Genomic DNA, 14,862 nt, shown 5'->3' on the forward strand with positions numbered 1-14,862 from the left:
GAAACAATGTTGGTTTCAGACTTTTAGGTGTGAAAACGACTCAAGTAAACTTTCCTCCAAGTCCTGATACATTAGTGGAGTTTCTTTCGTACGTCAACCTGTGGCAGGGCTGTGTCGTCGTATGACCCTCGTGCTCGTGCTCACAAACAAATACAACAGGAAGCCACGATGAAGAGCACTTTGATCACTGCACATTTACTTTGACTACATGTCCAGTTTATTATTTATATTTGTATTTTCATGTTTCTTTTTAGTTTAAAGGAAATAAAGGAGACCTGATCGAGATCTTCCGTGGGCCCTATCAGCACTGGGCCGTCTACATCGGAGGACAAAAAGTGGTTCATTTCACCACAGGGGGTGAGTGAAGGAATAACTACGCTCACCGGCCACTTTATCAGGCACACCTGTTCAATTGCTTGTTAACACAAATAGCTAATCAGCCAATCACATGGCAGCAACTCAATGCATTTAGGCATCTAGACGTGGTGAAGACGACTTGCTGAAGTTCAAACCGAGCATCTGAATGGGGAAGAAAGGGGATTTAAGTGACTTTGAATGTGGCATGGTTGTTGGTGCCTGACGGGCTGGTCTGAGTATTTCAAAAACTGCGGATCTACTGGGATTTTCACGCACAACCATCACTAGGGTTTACAGAGAATGGTCTGAAAAAGAGAAAATATGGGCAGAGTGGTTCGGGATGATAGAAAGGTAACAGTAACTCAAATAACCACTCGTTACAACCAAGGTCTGCAGAATACCATCTCTGAACGCACAACACGTCGAACCTTGAAGCAGATGGGCTACAGCAGCAGAAGACCACACCGGGTGCCACTTCTGTCAGCTAAGAACAGGAAACTGAGGCTACAATTCGCACAGGCTCACCAAAATTCGACAATAGAAGATTGGAAAAACGTTGCCGGGTCTGATGAGTCTTGATTTCAGCTGCGACATTCAGATGTTAGGGTCAAAATTTGGTGTAAACAACATGAAAGCATGGAACTATCCTGCCTTGTATCAACGGTTCAGGCTTGTGGTGGTGGTGTAATGGTGTGGGGGATATTTTCTTGGCACACTTTGGGCCCCTTAGTACAAATTGAGCATCGTTTAAACGCCACGCCTTGTTAGATCTATACTATGAAGAATTAAGGCAGTTGTGAAGGAAAAAGGGGGTCCAACCCGGTACTAGTAAGGTGTACCTAATAAAGTGGCCGGTGAGTATATATTCACGTTAGAATATCACATGGACATGACGTGTATTTCATGATGGCACCTTCCTCCTTTCCTCTTTCTTTGCCTCCCTGTTCTTCCTGTTTGTCTTTTCTATAAAACACACAGGTGGTCAGTCATCAGGCTCGTTGGCAAATCTGAGCAGCAGCACCGGAAAGGTGAAGCGTGAGAAGCTCGCCAAAGTGGTCGGCAATCACCGTTTCAAAGTCAACAATCTGCTGGATGAAGAGTACAAGGCTCGTGATCCTTCCGTCATAGTGGAGGAGGCCTGTACGATGGTGGGCCGCGAGCTACAGTACAATGTTGCCACTTACAACTGTGAGCACTTTGCTACTGAGATGCGATACGGCAAGGCAGAGACTCGACAGGTGTGTATCTAACTGTTGGGTTCGTTAACCTCTGTAATGGAAATTTTGCATTTCGTATGTGATGATTGCATCAACAGACTTGTTTATCTAAAAGGGCAACTTTGGGATAAACTTAGGGTTCACGATTATTCAGGGACTTTAAATCTATGGCCTTTGCAAGCCAGAACTTGATGGTGTCTCTGAGCAAAGGGGTCTTGTCCAGAAATGAAGAGAGAATGTCTCCACCCTAATAAAACATCAAAGAGGGTAATAAGATACCCAATTGGAGCGGGCAGTGGGTTATAAGAACACAACTCTCATGCCTGTTCTTTGATCATTGTACATATCATTCAGGTGATGTGTACTTTGGGTCCATCTGCAGATGTTGGATTAAACTTACCGAAAGACAACTGTTTGACTTTGTGCTTGATTCACAGAAAATTGCCAATACACCGCGTTAACTCTTCCACAGCAAAATTAGTGGGTAGATGTTGTGTTTTTTAAAAGGCGATTGACAGCAGACGAGTCTTCCTTTCTGTTTTCTCCACAAAGTGAGTCATGGTCTTGAACGCTCCGCTAACTGAGAAGCTCTCTCTACAACTCTGATATGACTCAAAGAATCAAAGAGACAGGATTCCTAATAGTTATCTGAAGTGCATGTAGTGGAGATACTGATATTGGGGATATAAAACATTTCTGATGCTAAAACATCAGCTGATATATATTCCTATGGTGTCGTTATCAAACCCTTATCACATAAAATGTAAATGAGGCTTCATATTATACTGTTTAATTGTAAACTCTACTTTAAATAATATGAATATAAATAAATAAAATTCAAGTAAATATATAGAGCGTGAAATGTGTGGAAATGATTAAAATGACCCTCGAGAGGAATATAAATATTCTGAAAGGCTATTGCAGAGGAAATACTGATTAATAATGTGGAAGATACATCTTTAAATAGTAGTAATAGTAATTTAATGTTATTGTTGGTAAATCTGTTTTATAAACAGGTTTAATCAGGTAAAGTTTAGTTTGTTTAGTTCAGTTTCTGCAGCCCACAGGGAAACCACATCTTTACATTATGAACAATCGTGTTTATAATAAACTCAGATGCCATGTGAACAGAATGCATCAGAACATGATTTATAATAGAGTAAACAAGCTTCTGAAACATTTCAACTCTAATCACAGCAGAACAGATGCAGTTAAAACTCATTTTATTGAGCCCTTTATCTATTTATTTATCTATTTATTTATTTATCAATTTATTTATTTAACACAATCTACTGCAACTGAATACATGCAGATGTGAGTCCATTGTGATATTTCAAACACTACAGGAAGATGAACAAACTCTTTAATCACTGGGTTCATCTGTCACCTTCACTGTGTCGTATACATAATAATCCAGAATGTGAAACCAACCATCTCACAGCCATTAAAGGTCCAGTGTGTAAGATTTAGGTGAAAGGATCTATTGGCAGATATTGAATATACAATAATCCTAGTGATGTTTCCACTAGTGTGTTTCATCTAAATTGTACGAATTGTTGTTTTCTTTACCCTAGAATGGGTCGTTTATATTTACATACTTTATATGAACATACTTTATATTTAAATACTTCATATTTACATCAGGAGCAGGTCCTCTCCATGGAGGCAGCCATGTTTTTTACAGTAGCCCAGACTGGACAAACTAAACCTTTTGAGTTTCTATGACGACTGAAGCTGCCACAGGTTCTCTCTGATGTTTGGAAGGGGAGGGTGAGGTGATGGGTGTTCAGCTGCAACATGACACTTCACCACAAGATGTCACTAGATTCTACACATTGAACCTTTAAGGGTGGTTTCATAATGGGACTGTGGCAGAGCTTTACTGAGTGACATTCCACTCGTCCAGATTATATTTGAATGAAAGATTATGAAAGTGTTTTGACCTTCAGTTTGTCGATTGTTTAAAAAATAACGGTTTGTCTCATCTTGTCTCTCTCAGGTTATTAAAACAGCGATCACAGTCGCTGCAGTCGTCGCCCCAATCGCCCAAGTCGCTGCAGTCTTCGCAGACCCCGTAGTCGCCATAGCCACTGTAGCAGGTGGGGCATATGCTTTCGGTGCAGCTCTATTTCACAGTCTTTCCAGCAGTCAAGAGGAAGAGGAAGACAACAAGAACAAAACAAGAACAAATCCCAAACACTGGCAACAATGAATGTTGGCATGTAGCTGACAGTGATTATGATTTAAACTTTTTAAATAAACGATCTCACTTGTGCAATCTGGAGAGAAAAAGGTTGTTGTTCAACACAGTTAAAAGACTTGACCTTGAATCCGATAAGACAATAAGGCATTAAATCATCTGGATGATCAGACTAAAGACACATCTCTTCAGACTTCACCTTGGATAAAAGATAAAATATATACTTCTATATCTGTTTAGTAGCACCTATATATATCTAGTAGCACTTATATAACACTTACATATAGCACTTTGTAGTTTGGCTTTCTTGAAGCAAATTGTACTTGATTCTTGTTGTTCTGGGTTTGTTCTCTCATGGTTGATGCTCTTATTGTCACTTTGGATAAAAGCGTCAGCTAATTGAAATGTGATGTGATGTGATGTTAGGGATGTTTCTTTGTCTTTCATGTCAGTTTTCACTTTTTAAACGGATCAAATAATCATTTGCACACAATTTATTTGCAATAAAACACAATTTAAGATACATTTCTTCAGTGTAAATGATTTTCCTCATTTAAAAAATATATTTAGCAAAGACATTTATCACATCTTTCCATTTTTCATCCAACTAATTTGTTGGGTTGTGATCAAGTCTTCATTATATAATCAATGTAATGACCGAAGTAGAATAAAATGAAAACTATCTTCCCAACGATGGATGTGTTTTTTATTTCAACACGTTGTGTTATGTTACTTTTGAAACGCGTATCTGAACTTTGCAGGAAAATAAAAGGATGTTAGATGTGTTTTTGAACAAAGTAAATGAAGCGGTGAGAGGTGGAGCAGGGCAGCGGAGAGGAAGAGGAGAACACAGTGATGCTTTTCTTGTGCTCTAGTTATGAGCTGAGAGGGTGTTTATCCTCCGTCGTGTCTGTGCCAACATTGTGCTGCATCACAGTCTGACACTGTTCACATGTGGAGCCTGTTACAGACGAGGCAGGTGGAGCCAGGAGGATTCACACAGATCTACATGCTGCATGTGTGTGTGTGTGGGGGGGGGGGGGGGGGGTGCATGCTCTTATGTCTCTATCTCTGTGAGGACCAATATGAGTGTTATAACTTTCAAGTGGAGACATTTGTGGAAATAAAGGTGTTTTTCCAGAGTCAGGACGTTTTTTTGAAAGTGGGTCTGATGTAAGTGTTGAGATGAGGGTTACACTTGTAGCTGTGATGGTTCAAGTGTCTCTTGGCCCGGGAGCAGGACGTACTGTATGACAGCTGCTTTTCATACAAAGCACAGCAGCATTGATCTGAGTGGGGGGGGGGGGGGGGGGGAATCTCTCCAGACATCCTGCAGAGCTAAAAGGACGACGGGATCCCAGTGTTGCTCTGACTGAGGCCTTCCTGTTTCAAGCTCTCAACGAGGTGCTGGGGAGAAGTGAAACTTACAGCTCTCCCAGTTTGGACGTGTTCCTGAACATAAGATCTGATCCTCGGGCTGTGATTCTCCTGACACCTCAGTACTTATGTGGCAGAATAGTGGAGCAGGTAAGAGAGCGGCAGAAATGTCTGCACTGCATTGTTCTCCTCTCTGGGTCTTTTCTCATTGTATGACTTTGTAGTGGTTCAAGGTGGATCCCCCCCCCCCCTCGCCAGGACTGATCCTTAAGGTGCTGTTGGTATGTTCACTCTTCCTCGGCCTCGTGAGTATTCATCACTACTGGTTATTTAACCGGTGCTTTGTTGTTGGCCGACGTCACAGCTGTGCACCGTAGCCCCCCCCTGAGCTAAGCGACCACCACAGAGTAATAGGTAAATATACTTTGCATTGTTTTAACATGCTTGTTTTGTTCCACCTGTCGTTTGCTTCATTTAGCCTGGCTTTCCTGTGCTTTACCTTTCGTTTGCTTTACTTTGTTGTTTTGTCTGATATGTGTCTGCTTGATTTGTGGGTCTCTATTATTCCCTGTTCTTTTGTTTATTGTATATAATTTAGCCCCTGTCATGAATTGATTTATCAGACTTATTTGGCTTTAGAATAATTGTGTGGATTGAGTTCTTTTGTAGTTTTACTGGTATAAATTGATATTGTTCTGGGGTTGTTTCTTTATTTTTGTTTCTTTGATTGAACCGTATGGAGCCCTACTGATGTGTGTTCACTCTATATTTTACAGGAGCTGAGAGCCTGAGGTGGTGGAGGCTGGTGTTTTCTGTGGCGTTGTCTCCCTCCTGTGTGCTGTGCTATTCACCCCCAATCCGGTTTTCCACTGTTGTGTGTGTGTGTGTGAGGATGTGTGTGCACGTGTGATTGTGGTGACTCTCCTAGGGAAACCCCTCCACGTTCACTAGCCTGCCTCAGCCCTGGACCCCCCCTTCTTACATGTGAATGGTGTGATGGCTCTTTTAAAGATTTAAATTGTGATTTGAAATAAATATATTATTGTCGGATGGAACCACATCTCACGCTCCACAGTGTACTGAGCCTGATTGCCTTATGGTTAATATTGGTTGGAAGTCATCAATACTCCCTGGATTAATATTCCAGGTTGGCGTTGTTGGCTTCTTCGTGATTGGACTATTTAAATGTTAAATTAGACTAGTCAATCACTTCGTTGGCCACACTTACATCGTGCAAATGTTCTCTCACAGCTTCACAAATGGTTGAAACCTGAACCCACCTGCTGTACAATTCATGAGAAATGACACAAAGTATTGTTACATTAGGGCCGTGCAGGCAGGTTATACAGGTTCTTTATCTGCAGTAGTCCAGTGCACACACAAAGGATGCGTCAGAAGCTGATAGACGAAGAGCTGAAGACATGGCACCAACGGTGAGTCTCCTGCTGCTCATTAGTTACAGTAGATTTAGTTTTTGTCCCTTTAGAGTGAAACAGTTTAAAATGTTCTTTGTGAGTGACAAGGTGAAGGCGCAGACATGATGTCATAAATAGGTGTTGATTAAAATATATCAACAAACTTCACTTTGAGGTTGTTCACGTAATGTGTGCAAGGTTTTTCACATATGAGTAAAATACAACATTAGCATTTTAATGTAGCTTCAAAATGTAATTCTATCAAAGAGTTTACAACAGAAACCAGAATAAACAGGATGAAGTGTGTGATCACAGCTGCTTTTCAACAACAAACTGATTTATTTAGCTAAAAGTGAACAAAATACAGAGTTCTGGTCCATAAGGGGTCGACTGAACAGAACTTAAGTTTTATAAACTTTAACCAAATGTAACTGAACAGAATCGGACCTGAACAAAGACAAAAACAGATCTAACAAAGAAGAAGATATATAAAGACTGATCAGAGCATTTCAGAAACAAAAGGAGCAGAGAGAGAGAAAGAGAGAGAGAGAGAGAAAGTGAAAGAGAGAGAAATGTAATATAAATGAGGTCAGAAGGTAGACATAATAAATAAATAAATGTTAACTATTAACTAAAGTGAGTTATTGACAGTTAAAGTCCTTGTGTGGCACAAAGTGATGTGAAGTAAAATACATAAACATGAAGATCGGTCTTTGTAATGGAAATAAATCAAAATACTGGAGGTAAAAATATCCATTTTCAATCAATCAATCAATCAAATTTTATTTGTGTAGCCCATATTCACAAATCACAATTTGTCTCATAGGGCTTTAACAGGGTGTGATATCCTCTGCCCTTAACCCTCAATTTCAGACATGTTTGAAATTATCTGTACAATAACCACAACAGGTTAGTTTCTAAAGACACGTTCACACCTTCCTGGTTTGTTCACGACCCTTTGACTTTTCAGTTTTGTCTGAATTTAAATATCAGGTGTGAAAGGTTCCTCCGACCAAAAGAGGCGTTCAGGGTCAAACTGAACCGTGGTTTGGTTCGTTTGCAGAGTGAAAACTAGAACTGCAGAGTTTGGACTTTCTGATTTAATGCTGCCTCAACTTCTTCACAACTTCAACAGAACTTCTTGTTGTCTTCACCTCTGATGATTTAATGCTTGAACGCCAAAAACGACTCAAGTAAACTTTCCTCCAAGTCCTGATACATTAGTGGAGTTTCTTTCGTACGTCAACCTGTGGCAGGGCTGTGTCGTCGTATGACCCTCGTGCTCGTGCACACAAACAAATACAACAGGAAGCCACGATGAAGAGCACTTTGATCACTGCACATTTACATTGACTACATGTACACTTTATTATTTATATTTGTATTTTCATGTTTCTTTTTAGTTTGAAGCAAAACCAGGAGACCTGATCCAGATCTTCCGTGGGCCCTATCAGCACTGGGCCGTCTACATCGGAGAGAATGAAGTGGTTCATTTAGTTAACAAGGGTGAGTGAAGTGATAACTATATTCACGTTAGAATATAACATGGACAAGACGTGTATTTCATGATGGCACCTTCCTCCTTTCCTCTTTCTTTGCCTCCCTGTTCTTCCTGTTTGTCTTTTCTATAAAACACACATGTGGTCGGCTTCTGAACGCCAAAGCAGAGGTGAAGCGTGAGAAGCTCGCCGACGTGGTCGCCATTCCCCATTTCCAGGTCAACAATCTGCTGGATGAAAAGTACAAGGCTCATGATCCTTCCGTCATAGTGAAGGAGGCCCGTGCGATGGTGGGCCGCGAGCTACAGTACAACCTTGTCACTTACAACAGCAAGCACTTTGCTATCGAGATGCGATACGGCAAGGCAGAGTCCCGGCAGGTGTGTATCTAACTGTTGGGTTCGTTAACCTCATTAACTCTTCCACAGCAAAATCAGTGGGTAGATGTTGTGTTTTTTAAAAGGCGATTGACAGTAGACGAGTCTTCCTTTCTGTTTTCTCCACAAAGTGAGTCATGGTCTTGAACGCTCCGCTAACTGAGAAGCTCTCTCTACAACTCTGATATGACTCAAAAGAATCAAAGAGACAGGATTCCTAATAGTTATCTGAAGTGCATGTAGTGGAGATCCTGATATTGGGGATATAAAACATTTATGATACTAAACATCAGCTGATATATATTCCTATGGTGTCGTTATCAAACCCTTATTACATAAAATGTAAATGAGGCTTGATATTATACTGTTTAATTGTAAACTGTACTTTAAATTAATCTGAATGTAAATAAATCAAAACAAAGCAAATATATAGAGCGTGAAATGTGTGGAAACGATTAAAATGACCCTCGAGAGGAATATAAATATTCTGAATGGTTTTTAACAATAAAGGGTTTTATTTAACTAAAAGTGAAGAAAATACAGTGTTCTGGTCCATAAGGGGTCGACTGAACAGAACTTAAGTTTTATAAACTTTAACCAAATGTAACTGAACAGAATCGAACCTGAACAAAGACAAAAACAGATCTAACAAAGGAGAAGATATATAATGACTGATCAGGAGTCTCATTTATAACCGTTGCGTACGCTCAAAACAGGGCCTGAAACATGCGTACGCCACTTCTCACGCAAATGTTGGGATTTATAAAAACAAACTTGACGGGAAAATTTGCGTATTTCCACACAAACTCTGACCCATGCATACGAACATTTTGGAGACGGGAAAGTGGCGACGCAGACGTGAGGTGGTGAACTGAAGCCAGATTATTGATCCACTTCATCATTTACATTAAAACCAACAGCTTTAGTTGTGCTCGCGCGACATTTCTCTTCCACAAGAACCTTTTAATTAAAAAATATATAAAACAACTTACAGCAAATTACGTTCAGATTCCATTAAACAGCGGAGTTACAGAGCCGAGTCATTAATAGGTTTTAATAATATCTTCTGACACTGCGCGTGTATCATCAGATCACTGCAGTGAGTGGGACTGTGCCATCAGGCGCACAGAGCGACCTGGAGATCACTTACAAGAAATGAAGAAACTTTCCAAATAATACCCCAGAGTGGAGGTGAGGATCCACTGATGTGAGGGAATCGGTCCGATGCTCTAAATAAATCAATACTGACGTGACACTGGTGCGTGATTCTGCGGGATGTGTGCACGCGAATGGAAGGATGAGGAAGAATAGAGGGTTCAGCGATGTCTGATCAGCTGATATAGATTCTATTGATCTGTGATCTGTGTGCTGAACTCAGTCCAGTATCACACAGATCGACTGACGGAACCGAACCATCCCAGTACAAACACGAGCATATAATGATAATTCTGTTAAATTCTATAGAGAGGGGACATCACAGCTGTCACTGAATTTAATAATCCTGCAGTTTTTGATGATTAAAATATGAGCATGATGTTGTGCCATAATGCATTAAACGTGATACCATAAAATGGTGTGCCTTTCGGCATTCAATAAATTTGGTTATCAAAATAAAATATAAAATATTAATATTTTATTATTAATATTATTATAACTTTAATTGATTAAAGTTACCTCGGGGCACCACCCTTCAAAGGAAGGGAAAAGATAGCCAATTTATTGAATAAAGTCTCATAAAGGTTCTAACTACAAATTTGGAACTCTGATTAACAATTAAATTAATAACTATAACCAAAATTACCATATAGATAGTTAGCTAAGTTGAAGGATATGGAGTTCTTGACAGTGTAGAGGTTGGCAAAATTCACTTATGCAACATTAATGACAAAACATTTGTGAAAGAAAAACATTTATTATGAATATAATAAAGTATAAAACACAATTACTAACGGTCTAATTGCTAAACAAAGATAGGTATGTGTGTATACATGTGTGTGTGTCTGTGTGAGTCAGCGTGCTTTCAAGATGGTCGCTGGCCAAAGAGATAACACCCTTCCCCCCACCTATTGGAATGTTTACGACCTGTAGAGATAATGAGGTGAAGAGTTATGCGTGTGTGTGTGTGTGTGCCAAATTAGAGAAAGTTACTAGATTGGATGCAACGAAAGACTGTGAAGAGCATAACAGACTAACATTACTTTCTCAATAACTTGTACCCAAAACATCACAACACCACAAATCAAACTTATAAACCTCACACAGAATCGAATAAACAGTCTTGCTTAGCCTAGTATAATTATTAAGCCCAGTTGTGTTACCAGTCCGTAGAAAGGGGAAAAAGGAAGTTGCTGTGCAGTTCGCAGTTTTGTGTCATCTTGCTGGTTTCGGTTGAGCTGTGTAGCTCAGTTGCTGGCTGAAGTTTGCAAGCAGGACATCGAGTCGCTGCTAGGACGTTGGTAGAGCTTGGAGGGCGAGGAAGTTTCCTTGGTGAGATGAGCTGGAAGCTGCACCTTTGTGCTCCTCTCGAAGAGTTGGATAGGAAGAGAAGATGTGAGCTGGAGAAGAGGCTCCACAGCCTTCTCTCCTTGGAGGGAGTGTAGAAAAAAAGACAGAAAGAGTTGGAGAACCTGACTTATATTGACCCGGTGACCTCACAGGTCACGGGGTCCAGACTGACCAATGGGAGTTGAAACCTGTGTCCCCTGGGGGGTTTTCACACCTCTGATGCTCCCTGGGAGACCGAGTTCCTTGCTCTGGTTTTTGATGGCCCCTGGGAGACTGAGTCTTGGAGGAACATGCGGCTTCAGGCCTTGACTGAACATGTAGGCCGAAGTGTGGTTTCACAAAGAACCATGGCCCAACAATGAGATACAACAAGTTCCCTCATATTCTGAGAGGGTGTTTTTTTTTGCCTCCACCTTTGAATTGGATCTTTTTTAATTTCAGGCTCGGTTCTTTCTATCGTCTTCACTCTCACACAGTGCGTTAACAGCAGCAGCAGAGTATCAGTGTATTTTCTTTATTAGTGACATCACTGCTGTCCCATGAATCGCTCTTCACCCCCACCTCACTAACAAACACCTCGATGTCAGTGTCAGAAAGTTTCGCTTCCTCTTCTCATCGCTTGATGCCGTGACTCTGTCAGGACTCACGGTGGAAACCCATTGGTCAGCAGCATAATTTAATATTCATGCCGTGCTTTGCATTGACCATTTATGGTTGAAAAGTGGGCGTTGTGGAGGGCGGATTTGGAAGCAGATCCACGTACGAACGTTTCCAGGTGGACTGTGATTATTAAAGCGAACATTGCGTTCAGGTGTGAATCGGAATTTTCTTTGGCGTACGCCATTTCAGGCTTTTGTGCACCACTACACTTTTAGTATGAATCCTACTCATTGTTTTATGAATGAGACCCAGAGCATCTCAGAAACAAAAGGAGGAGAGAAAGAGAGAGAGAGAGACGAGAGAGAGAGAGAGACAAAGATTTAGAAAGAAGAAAGAGAGAGAGAGAGAGAGAGAGAGAGATGAGAGAGACAAAGAGTTAGAAAGAACGAAGAGAGAGAGAGAGAGCACAAGAGGATAGAAAGAAAGAAAGAAGAGAGAGAGAGAGAGAGAGAGAAAGTGAAACAGAGAGAGAGATGTAATATAAATAAGGTCAAAAGGTCTACATAATAAATAATTAAATGTTAACTATTAACTAAAGTGAGTTATTGACAGTTAAATTCCTTGTGTCCACCAAGTGATGAAAAAGTAAAAACATAACATGAAGATCGGTCTTTGTAATGGAAATAAATTAAAATACTGTAGGTAAAAAATCTTGTTTGAAATTATCTGTACAATAACCACAACAGGTTAGTTTCTAAAGACGCTTTTCACACCTCCTGGTTTGTTCACGACCCTTTGACTTTTTCAGTTTGTCTGAATTTTAAATATCAGGTGTGAAAGGTTCTCCGACCAAAAGAGGCGTTCAGGTCAACTGAACGTGGTTTGGTTCGTTTGCAGAGTGAAAACTAGAACTGCAGAGTTGGACTTTCTGATTTAATGCTGCCTCAACTTCTTCACAACTTCAACAGAACTTCTTGTGTCTTCACCTCTGATGATTTAATGCTTGAACGCCAAAAACGACTCAAGTAAACTTCCTCCAAGTCCGATACATTAGTGGAGTTTCTTTTCGTACGTCAACTGTGGCAGGGCTGTGCGTCGTATGACCCTCGTGCTCGTGCACACAAACAAATACAACAGGAAGCCACGATGAAGAGCACTTTGATCACTGCACATTACATTGACTACATGTACACTTATTATTTTTTTATTTGTATTTTAATGTTTCTTTTTAGTTTAAAGGAAAACCAGGAGACCTGATCGAGATCTTCCGTTGGGCTATCAGCAATGGGCCGTCTACATCGGACGAGAATGAAGTGGTTCATTTAGTTAACGAGGGTGAGTGAAGTGATAACTATATTCACGTTAGAATATCACATGGACATGACGTGTATTTCATGATGGCACCTTCCTCCTTTCCTCTTTCTTTGCCTCCCTGTTCTTCCCGTTTGTCTTTTCTATAAAACACACAGGTGGTCGGCTTCTGAACGCCAAAGCAGAGGTGAAGCGTGAGAAGCTCGCCGACGTGGTCGCCATTCCCCATTTCCAGGTCAACAATCTGCTGGATGAAAAGTACAAGGCTCGTGATCCTTCCATCATAGTGAAGGAGGCCTGTGAGATGGTGGGCAGCGAGCTAACGTACGGCGTTGTCAAGTACAACAGCAAGCACTTTGCTACCAAGATGCGATACGGCAAGGCAGAGTCTCGGCAGGTGTGTATCTAACTGTTGGGTTCGTTAACCTCGTTAACTCTTCCACAGCAAAATTAGTGGGTAGATGTTGTGTTTTTTAAAAGGCGATTGACAGTAGACGAGTCTTCCTTTCTGTTTTCTCCACAAAGTGAGTCATGGTCTTGAACGCTCCGCTAACTGAGAAGCTCTCTCTACAACTCTGATATGACTCAAAGAATCAAAGAGACAGGATTCCTAATAGTTATCTGAAGTGCATGTAGTGGAGATACTGATATTGGGGATATAAAACATTTCTGATACTAATACATCAGCTGATATATATTCCTATGGTGTCGTTATCAAACCCTTATTACATAAAATGTAAATGAGGCTTGATATTATACTGTTTAATTGTAAACTCTACTTTAAATTAATATGAATATAAATAAATCAAAATAAAGCAAATATATAGAGCGTGAAATGTGTGGAAACGATTAAAATGACCCTCGAGAGGAATATAAATATTCTGAAAGGCTATTGCAGAGGAAATACTGATTAATAATGTGGAAGATACATCTTTAAATAGTAGTAATATTAATTTAATGTTATTGTTGGTAAATCTGTTTTATAAACAGGTTTAATCGGGTAAAGTTTAGTTTGTTTAGTTCAGTTTTTGCAGCCCACAGGGAAACCACATCTTTACATTATGAACAATCGTGTTTATAATAAACTCAGATGCCATGTGAACAGAAAGAATCAGAACATGATTTATAATAGAGTAAACAAGCTTCTGAAACATTTCAACTGGAATCACAGCAGAACAGATGTAGTTAAAACTCATTTTATTGAGCCCTTTATCTATTTATTTATCTATCTATTTATTTAACACAATCTAGTGCAACTGAATACATGCAGATGTGAGTCCATTGTGATATTTCAAACACTACAGGAAGATGAACAAACTCTTTAATCACTGGGTTCATCTGTCACCTTCACTGTGTCGTATACATAATAATCCAGAATGTTCAACCAACCATCTCACAGCCATTAAAGGTCCAGTGTGTAAGATTTAGGTGAAAGGATCTATTGGCAGAAATTGAATATACAATAATACTAGTGATGTTTCCACTAGTGTGTTTCATCTAAATTGTATGAATTGTTGTTTTTCTTTACCCTAGAATGGGTCGTTTATATTTAAATACTTTATATGAACATACTTTATATTTAAATACTTTATATTTACATCAGGAGCAGGTCCTCACTATGGAGGCAGCCATGTTTTTTACAGTAGCCCAGACTGGAGAAACTAAACCTTTTGAGATTCTATGACGACTGAAGCTACCACAGGTTCTCTCTCATGTTTGGAAGGGGAGGGTGAGGTGAGGGTGTTCAGCTGCAACATGACACTTCACCACTAGATGTCACTAGATTCTACACATTGAACCTTTAAGTGTGGTTTCATGAGGGGACTGTGGCAGAGCTTTACTGAGTGACATTCCACTCGTCCAGATTATTTTCAATAAAAATGTATCTAAATGTTTTGACCTTCAGTTTGTCGATTGTTTAAAAAATAACGGTTTTGTCTCATCTTGTCTCTTGCAGGTTTTTAAAGCTTTGTTCACAGGCTTCTCAGCCGTGGGCGTCTCAGC

At 40.1% G+C, this 14,862-nt stretch overlaps 1 pseudogene; it reads left to right on the top strand.

Moving 5' to 3' along the window:
• LOC117759035 overlaps positions 1 to 13,763 on the top strand; it is a 47,725-nt pseudogene extending 33,962 nt beyond the window's left edge.
• Positions 13,764 to 14,862: the final 1,099 nt, after the last annotated feature.

The sequence above is a fragment of the Hippoglossus hippoglossus genome, unplaced genomic scaffold (assembly GCF_009819705.1).
Source record: "Hippoglossus hippoglossus isolate fHipHip1 unplaced genomic scaffold, fHipHip1.pri scaffold_76_arrow_ctg1, whole genome shotgun sequence".
Classification (NCBI taxonomy): Eukaryota; Metazoa; Chordata; class Actinopteri; order Pleuronectiformes; family Pleuronectidae; genus Hippoglossus; species Hippoglossus hippoglossus.